Here is an 8,322-nt window from a genome sequence, read left to right on the forward strand (position 1 = left end):
AACTCCGCATAGTTCGTGGTAGCGGCGTCCATTCTCCTCCACTCGGCGTTGGCCCACTCCAACGCCTTGCCGGTGAGACAGGAGATGAGGGCTGAGACGCTCTCGTGTCCCGAGGGCGCCGGGTGTACGGTGGCGAGGTAGAGCTCCACCTGCAGCAGGAACCCTTGACACCCGGCAGTGGAGCCGTCGTACGCCCTCGGGAGCGAGAGCCGAATCCCACTAGGTTCCGGAGATGAGACAGGGGGGCTGACCGATGGGGCTGGTTCGGTTCGTGGAGGTGTGGGAACCCCGCTGGTCTCCCATCGGTGCAGAGTATTCATCACCCCCTCCAGGGCATGACAGACCTGGTTGATGCGGTCCTCCTGACCACGAAGACGTTCAGCCATCTCGGCTGTCGGCGCGGTCGCTCCTGCTGATTCCATGGTGAGGATGCGTGATTCTGTCAGAGTGTGGTGGGTGGAATAGTAGGAATCAGGTGCAGGAAACCAGGAGGACTTCAACAGATCTTTACTAGAGTCCAAACACAAATAAGTCGCCAACCCAACCGGGTGGCGCGAACAAATTACGCACGAAAACAACAGTGCGGTAACAACAAGAAAAGCGCACGCAGTGCGAGCTCTCGAAACACAATAACGAGAGAACCAAACACGTAGAGGCAAGCTGACATTCACAATCACGCATAACACCTGACCCAAACACACGAAACTAAATAAGGGAACAATTAAGACACAAATAAGGGACAGGTGTTATGAACAGACAAAACCAAATGAACATGAAACATAGAACGGTGGCAGCTAGTACTCCGGAGACGACGACCGCCGAAGCCTGCCCGAACAAGGAAGAGGAGCAGCCTCGGCCGAAACCGTGACAAACCTGAGGGGGGCTGAAACTGTGGACACATTTAAAAGAGATCTTAAAACACACCTTTCTGCATTGCTTTTCTTTAGGGTGCTTTTTCTTTCTTTTTTCAGTTTGCCAGTTGTTATGTTTTTATTATTATGTTTTTATTTTTTATCCTCTTATGTTTGTTGTGTAGTAAATATTTGTTTTTATTTTATTGTTTTTTTATTAGTTTTTTCCTGTGAAGTGCATTGCGTTGCATTCATGTCTGAAATGTGCTATATAAATACAACTTCATTTGATTATACTGTGTATATATATATATATATATATATATATATATATATATATATATATATATATATATATATATATATATATATAGTACCAGACAAAAGTTTGGACACACCTACTCATTCAAGGGTCTTTCTTTATTTTTACTATTTTCTACATTGTAGAATAATAGTGAAGACATCAAAACTATGAAATAACACATATGGAATCATGAAGTAACCAAGAAAGTGATGACAGCTTTGCACACTCTTAACCAGCTTCACCTGGAATGCTTTTCCAACAGTCTTGAAGGAGTTCCCACATATGCTGAGCACTTGTTGGCTGCTTTTCCGTCACTCTGCGGTCCGACTCATCCCAAACCATCTCAATTGGGTTGAGGTCGGGGGATTGTGGAGGCCAGGTCATCTGATGCAGCACTCGATCACTCTCCTTCTTGGTCAAATATACCTTACACAGAGGTGTGTTGGGTCATTGTCCTGTTGAAAACCAAATGATAGTCCCACTAAGCCCAAACCAGATGGGAAGGCATATCGCTGCAGAATGCTGTGGTAGCCATGCTGGTTAAGTGTTCCTTGAATTCTAAATAAATCACAGACAGTGTCACCAGCAAAGCACCCCCACACAATAACACCTCCTCCATGCTTTACGGTGGGAAATACACATGTGGAGATCATCAGTTCACCCACTCCACGTCTCACAAAGCCACAGTGGTTGGAGCCAAAAATTTCAAATTTGGACTCCAGACCAAAGGACAAATTTCCACCGGTCTAATGTCCATTGCTCGTGTTTCTTGGCCCAAGCAAGTCTCTTATTATTGGTGTTTTAGTAGTGGTTTCTTTGCAGCAATTCGACCATGAAGGCCTGATTCACAGTCTCCTCTAAACAGTTGATGTTGAGATGTGTCTGTTACTTGAACTCTGTGAAGCATTTATTTGGGCTGCAATTTCTGAGGCTGGTAACTCTAATGAACTTATCCTCTGCAGCAGAGGTAACTATGGGTCTTCCATTCCTGTGGCGGTCCTCATGAGAGCCAGTTTCATCATAGCGCTTGATGGTTTTTGAAATGTTCCGTATTGACTGACCTTCATGTCTTAAAGTAATTATAGACTGTTGTTTCTCTTTGCTTATTTGAGCTGTTCTTGCCATAATATGGACTTGGTCTTTTACCAAATAGGGCTACCTTCTCTATACCAACCCTACCTTGTCACAACACAACTGATTGGCTCAAACGCATTAAGGAAAGAAATTCCACAAATTAACTTTTAAGAAGGCACACCTGTAAATTGAAATGCATTCGAGGTGACTACCTCATGAAGCTGGTTGAGAGAATGCCAAGAGTGTGCAAAGCTGTCAAGGCAAAGGGTGGCTACTTTGAAGAATCTCAAATATAAATTATATTTTTATTTGTTTAACACTTTTTTGGTTACTACAGTGAGGGAAAAAAGTATTTGATCCCCTGCTGATTTTGCCCACTGACAAAGAAATTATCAGTCTATAATTTTAATGGTAGGTTTATTTGAACAGTGAGAGACAGAATAACAAAAAAGAATCCAGAAAAACGCATGTCAAAAATGTTATAAATTGATTTGCATTTTAATGAGGGAAATAAGTATTTGACCCCCTCTCAATCAGAAAGATTTCTGGCTCCCAGGTGTCTTTTATACAGGTAACGAGCTGAGATTAGGAGCATACTCTTAAAGGGAGTACTCCTAATCTCAGCTTGTTACCTGTATAAAAGACACCTGTCCACAGAAGCAATCAATCAATCAGATTACAAACTCTCCACCATGGCCAAGACCAAAGAGCTCTCCAAGGATGTCAGGGACAAGATTGTAGACCTACACAAGGCTGGAATGGGCTACAAGACCATCGCCAAGCAGCTTGGTGAGAAGGTGACAACAGTTGGTGCGATTATTCGCAAATGGTAGAAACACAAAAGACCTGTCAATCTCCCTCTGCCTGGGGCTCCATGCAAGATCTCACCTCGTGGAGTTGCAATGATCATGAGAACGGTGAGGAATCAGCCCAGAACTACACGGGAGGATCTTGTCAATGATCTCAAGGCAGCTGGGACCATAGTCACCAAGAAAACAATCGGTAACACACTACACCGTGAAGGACTGAAATCCTGCAGCGCCCGCAAGGTCCCCCTGCTCAAGAAAGCACATATACAGGCCCGTCTGAAGTTTGCGAATGAACATCTGAATAATTCAGAGGAGAACTGGGTGAAAGTGTTGTGGTCAGATAAGACCAAAATCGAGCTCTTTGGCATCAACTCAACTCGCCGTGTTTGGAGGAGGAGGAATGCTGCCTATGACCCCAAGAACACCATCCCCACCGTCAAACATGGAGGTGGAAACATTATGCTTTGGGGGTGTTTTTCTGCTAAGGGGACAGGACAACTTCACCGCATTAAAGGGATGATGGACGGGGCCATGTACCGTCAAATCTTGGGTGAGAACCTCCTTTCCTCAGCCAGGGCATTGAAAATGGGTCGTGGATGGGTATTCCAGCATGACAATGACCAAAAAAACACACATCCAAGGCAACAAAGGAGTGGCTCAAGAAGAAGCACATTAAGGTCCTGGAGTGGCCTAGCCAGTCTCCAGACCTTAATCCCATAGAAAATATGTGGAGGGAGCTGAAGGTTCGAGTTGCCAAACATCAGCCTCAAAACCTTAATGACTTGGAGAAGATCTGCAAAGAGGAGTGGAACAAAATCCCTCCTGAGATGTGTGCAAACCTGGTGGCCAACTACAAGAAACGTCTGACCTCTGTGATTTCCAACAAGGGTTTTGCCACCAAGTACTAAGTCATGTTTTGCAGAGGGATCAAATACTTATTTCCCTCATTAAAATGCAAATCAATTTGTAACATTTTTGACTTGCGTTTTTCTGGATTTTTTTGTTGTTATTCTGTCTCTCACTGTTCAAATAAACCTAACATTAAAATTATAGACTGATCATGTCTTTGTCAGTGGGCAAACGTACAAAATCAGCAGGGGATCAAATACTTTTTTCCCTCACTGTACATGGTTCCATATGTATTATTTCATAGTTTGATGTCTTCACTATTATTCTACAATATATATATACACACACACAGTTGAAGTCAGAAGTTTACATACACCTTAGCCTAATACATTTAAACTCAGTTTTTCACAATTCCTGATATGTAATCCTAGTAAAAATTCTGTTTTAGGTCAGTTAGGATCACCATTTTATTTTAAGAATGTGAAATGTCAGAATAATAGTAGAGAGAATGATTTATTTCAGCTTTTATTTATTTAATCACATTCCCAGTGGGTCAGAAGTTTACATACACTCAATTAGTATTTGGTAGCATTGCCTTTAAATTGTTTAACTTGGGTCAAATGAGTCGGGTAGCCTTCCACAAGCTTCCCACAATAAGTTGGGCAAATGTTGGCCCATTCCTCCTGACAGAGCTGGTGTAACTGAGTCAGGTTTGTAGGCCTCCTTGCTTGCGCACGCTTTTTCAGTTCTGCCCACAAATGTTCTACAGGATTGAGGTCAGGCCTTTGTGATGGCCACTCAAATACCTTGACTTTGTTGTCCTTAAGCCATTTTGCCACAACTTTGGAAGTATGCTTGGGATCATTGTCCATTTGGAAGACCCATTTGCGACCAAGCTTTAACTTCCTGACTGATGTCTTGCAATGTTGCTTCAATATAGCCACATAATTTTCCTTCCTCACGATGCCATTTATTTTGTGAAGTGCACCAGTCCCTCCTGCAGCAAAGCACCCCCACAGCATGATGCTGCCACCCCCGTGCTTCACGGTTGGGATGGTGTTCTTCGCTTCCCCCTTTTTCTTCCAAACATAACGATGGTCATTATGGCCAAACAGTTCTATATTTATTTCATCAGACCAGAGGACATTTCTCTAAAAAGTACGATCTTTGTCCCCATGTGCAGTTGCAAACCGTAGTCTGGCTTTTTTATGGTGGTTTTGGAGCAGTGGCTTCTTCCTTGCTGAGCGGCCTTTCAGGCTATGTCGATATTGGACTCGTTTAACTGTGGATATAGATACTTTTGTACCTGTTTCCTACAGCATCTTCACAAGATCCTTTGCTGTTGTTCTGGGATTGATTTGCACTTTTTGCACCAAAGTACATTCATCTCTAGGAGACAGAACGCGTCTCCTTCCTGAGTGGTATGACAGCTGCGTGTTCCCATGATGTTTATACTTGCGTACTATTGTTTGTACAGATGAACCTGGTACCTGCAGGGGTTTGGAAATTGCTCCCAAGGATGAACCAGACTTGTGGAGGTCTACAGTTTTTTTCTGAGGTCTTGGTTGATTTATTTTGATTTTTCCATGTCAAGCAAAGACGCATTGAGTTTGAAGGTAGGCCTTGAAATACATCCACAGGTACACCTCCAATTGATTCAAATGATGTAAATTAGCCTATCAGTAGCTTCTAACGCCATTACATCATTTTCTGGAATTTTCCAAGCTGTTTAAAGGCACAGTCAACTTAGTGTATGTAAACTTCTGACCCACTGGAATTGTGATACATTAAATTATAAGTGAAATAATCTGTCTGTAAACAATTGTTTGAAAAACTACTTGTGTCATGCACAAAGTAGATGTCCTACCCGACTTGCCAAAACTATAGTTTGTTAACAAGACATTTGTGGAGTGGTTGAAAAACACGTTTTAATGACTCCAACCTAAATGTATGTAAACTTCCGACATCAACTGTATATATGAGCTAACTTTAACCCTTTCCTGGGTAGCTTATATAAAACTGAACTCATCATTATAATAGGCTGTATTTCTAATAATTCTATTTCTGATTTTTTTTGCAAATAATGTTCAGCAGATGCCTTATCTGGTTGAGGTCAGCTGCAGCAGGGTGCTCTATTCTTCGTGACACTTATGCATAGCTGTCTTGCTGGACTGTTGGTCTCTTCTGATTAGGGTGTTTTCCTGTTAGCATGGGGGGTAGTGAGGTAGGGGGGTGCTGTCCACTATGGAAGGGGCCCGATGTTGTAGGATGGAGCTGGCCTCTCTGGATGGGGCCTGGTGGTTTAGGGTCAAGTTGGGCTCTCTGGAAGGGGCCCGTTGGTGCAGGGTGGTGTTGGCCACTCTGGATGGGGCCCGATGGTGTAGGGTGGAGCTGGCCTCTCTGGATGTGGCCCGGTGGTGTAGAGTGGTGCTGGTCTCTCTGGGTGGCTGGTGGTCATGATCTTGGAGGATGTATGGCAGAGTTCCTTTTATTTTGGTTTTTGCTTTGTCCCAGAGCAGTTTCTTTCAGTGTCCTAGAAAAGACCTTGACACCCTGTTTGTTCAAATGTACTAGGTCATACATCAGCTGGGGGTGAATATCACAGTGGTGGTTCTTTAGGTAAACATTGTCCAAGAGAGCTCAGCTTTGTTGCTCTGGATAATGTGGAATGACACATCTCCACGTGGCAACAGGGCGGACATAGTGATTTTGGCTGCCACTTGCTGCATTGCAGGAGCTACATCTCCTCTCATTGCCATCAAATCATAGTTAAATCATGTCAAATGCAAGAGTCATGGATTTACATAGGCCTACAATACTATTTGGTCTGTAATGTGAAAATACATTTTAGATGGTTTGTTGTGTGCGATCAATTACATTAAGGTTGGATACACTATGCTTTTGTGATAATTTAATGATTATTTGAGTGCCTCAATTTTGGCCCACCTACATTTTTGCAGGCCCTGCCATCAATAGATTTCTGCCTACACCACTGGTTGACAGAGTGACCTTCAGATGCCTGGCCTTAGGCACCAAGAGAATGAGAGAGAGAGAGAGAGAGAGAGAGAGAGAGAGAGAGAGAGAGAGAGAGAGAGAGAGAGAGAGAGAGAGAGAGAGAGAGAGAGATGGGCTACTACATTACACACCTGTCCTGTCCAGTTCCTGCCTTTTATGCTGCTCCAGTAAAAATATGACACTTCTAGTTTTTCAAGCTTTGGACAAGTAGCCTAGGCTAGATATATGCTAACCTACTTTGCTGTACCATATTTTATTGCCAAACATAGTGTCCATACATAACTCGCGAATTTAACGATGTTTGATGGTTAACATGATATGGCCATGTTTACACATGGATAGCCTAGTCTACAATTTAAATCGCATGACAAGCACGCGCGGTAGATTAGATAGAAACAGGCTGGTGGTGGTGAGCATATAGTCAGTGCGCTCGAGCCTGTTTCAGCGGAGGAGTCCACAGGCCTTGGTCATTCACTATCATTCACTATCACTTTTAAATCTCAGAGCTGTCAAAGGTTTCCTAGCAACAAGGCAGCGGATAGTTCAACCGAGAAAAACCCAAGGGGTATTTGGGATAAACCCCTGTCTCACCAGTGTCCTGACCACATCAGCCTAGTCTTGGACACATTTATGAGTCTTGGGCTCATAAATCTGACCTATAACATATTGCCGGGTATAAATATGCACTTCTCGCATTTAATAACCATCCAAACCATGTATACAGTAAGATTATCCTGATGTTGCACACCACACGAGCTACGCACCTCATATGACTGTTCTATGGCCCTGTCCCCTCAGCGGTTCCGTTTCGTAGACAATCTGTTTTCTCCCATTTGATATCCGTTTCTGTTGCATTTGTGGTGAGCAGTTGAAACGAGGGCTGGTTACCAAGTTAGTCTGCGGTTTTACAGTCAGTTGTCCTGGACACTTGAGATGGTTACATTGCATTAGCTAAATTGTCATATTCAAACCCCGCCTCTTGATATGGTCACATGCATTCGGTCATGTGGTATACAGCGCCATCAAGTGATGGAATTGTTGTATTAGTAGGCCTAGTAGGTTATGGGGCCTCGCCGTTATATTTTATTATTTATAGGCTAGTCTATTGGCCCAATCGAGAAATGGGTGGCAAGACCTCTCTGGCCTGTTGCAACCTCTACAACCACTGTGATTATTATTTGACTCTGCTGGTCATCTATGGTTCCTCTCTAGGTTTCTTCCTAGTTTTCTGCCTTCCTGGGGAGGTTTTCCTAGCCCCTGTGCATTGCTTGCTGTTTGGGGTTTTAAGCTAAGTTTCTGTATAGCACTTTGTGACATCTGCTGATGTAAAAAGAGCTTTATAAAAAACATTTGATTGATTGATTGATGATCCCAGTTTGTGCTCTTGATTTGATTTGATTTTTTATTTGATTTGACCATT

At 43.2% G+C, this 8,322-nt stretch overlaps 1 protein-coding gene across 1 annotated transcript in view; it reads right to left on the bottom strand.

The window, feature by feature from the left end:
- LOC311139115 (kelch-like protein 32) overlaps positions 1–7,869 on the bottom strand; it is a 63,403-nt gene extending 55,534 nt beyond the window's left edge. The window contains exon 1 of the mRNA XM_084174005.1: positions 7,667–7,869. The gene's annotated coding sequence lies outside the window, so the exon portion shown is untranslated. The remainder of the gene's footprint in view (positions 1–7,666) is intronic.
- Positions 7,870–8,322: the final 453 nt, after the last annotated feature.

The sequence above is a fragment of the Coregonus lavaretus genome (genome assembly GCF_964263955.1).
Source record: "Coregonus lavaretus genome assembly, chromosome: 13".
NCBI lineage: Eukaryota > Metazoa > Chordata > Actinopteri > Salmoniformes > Salmonidae > Coregonus > Coregonus lavaretus.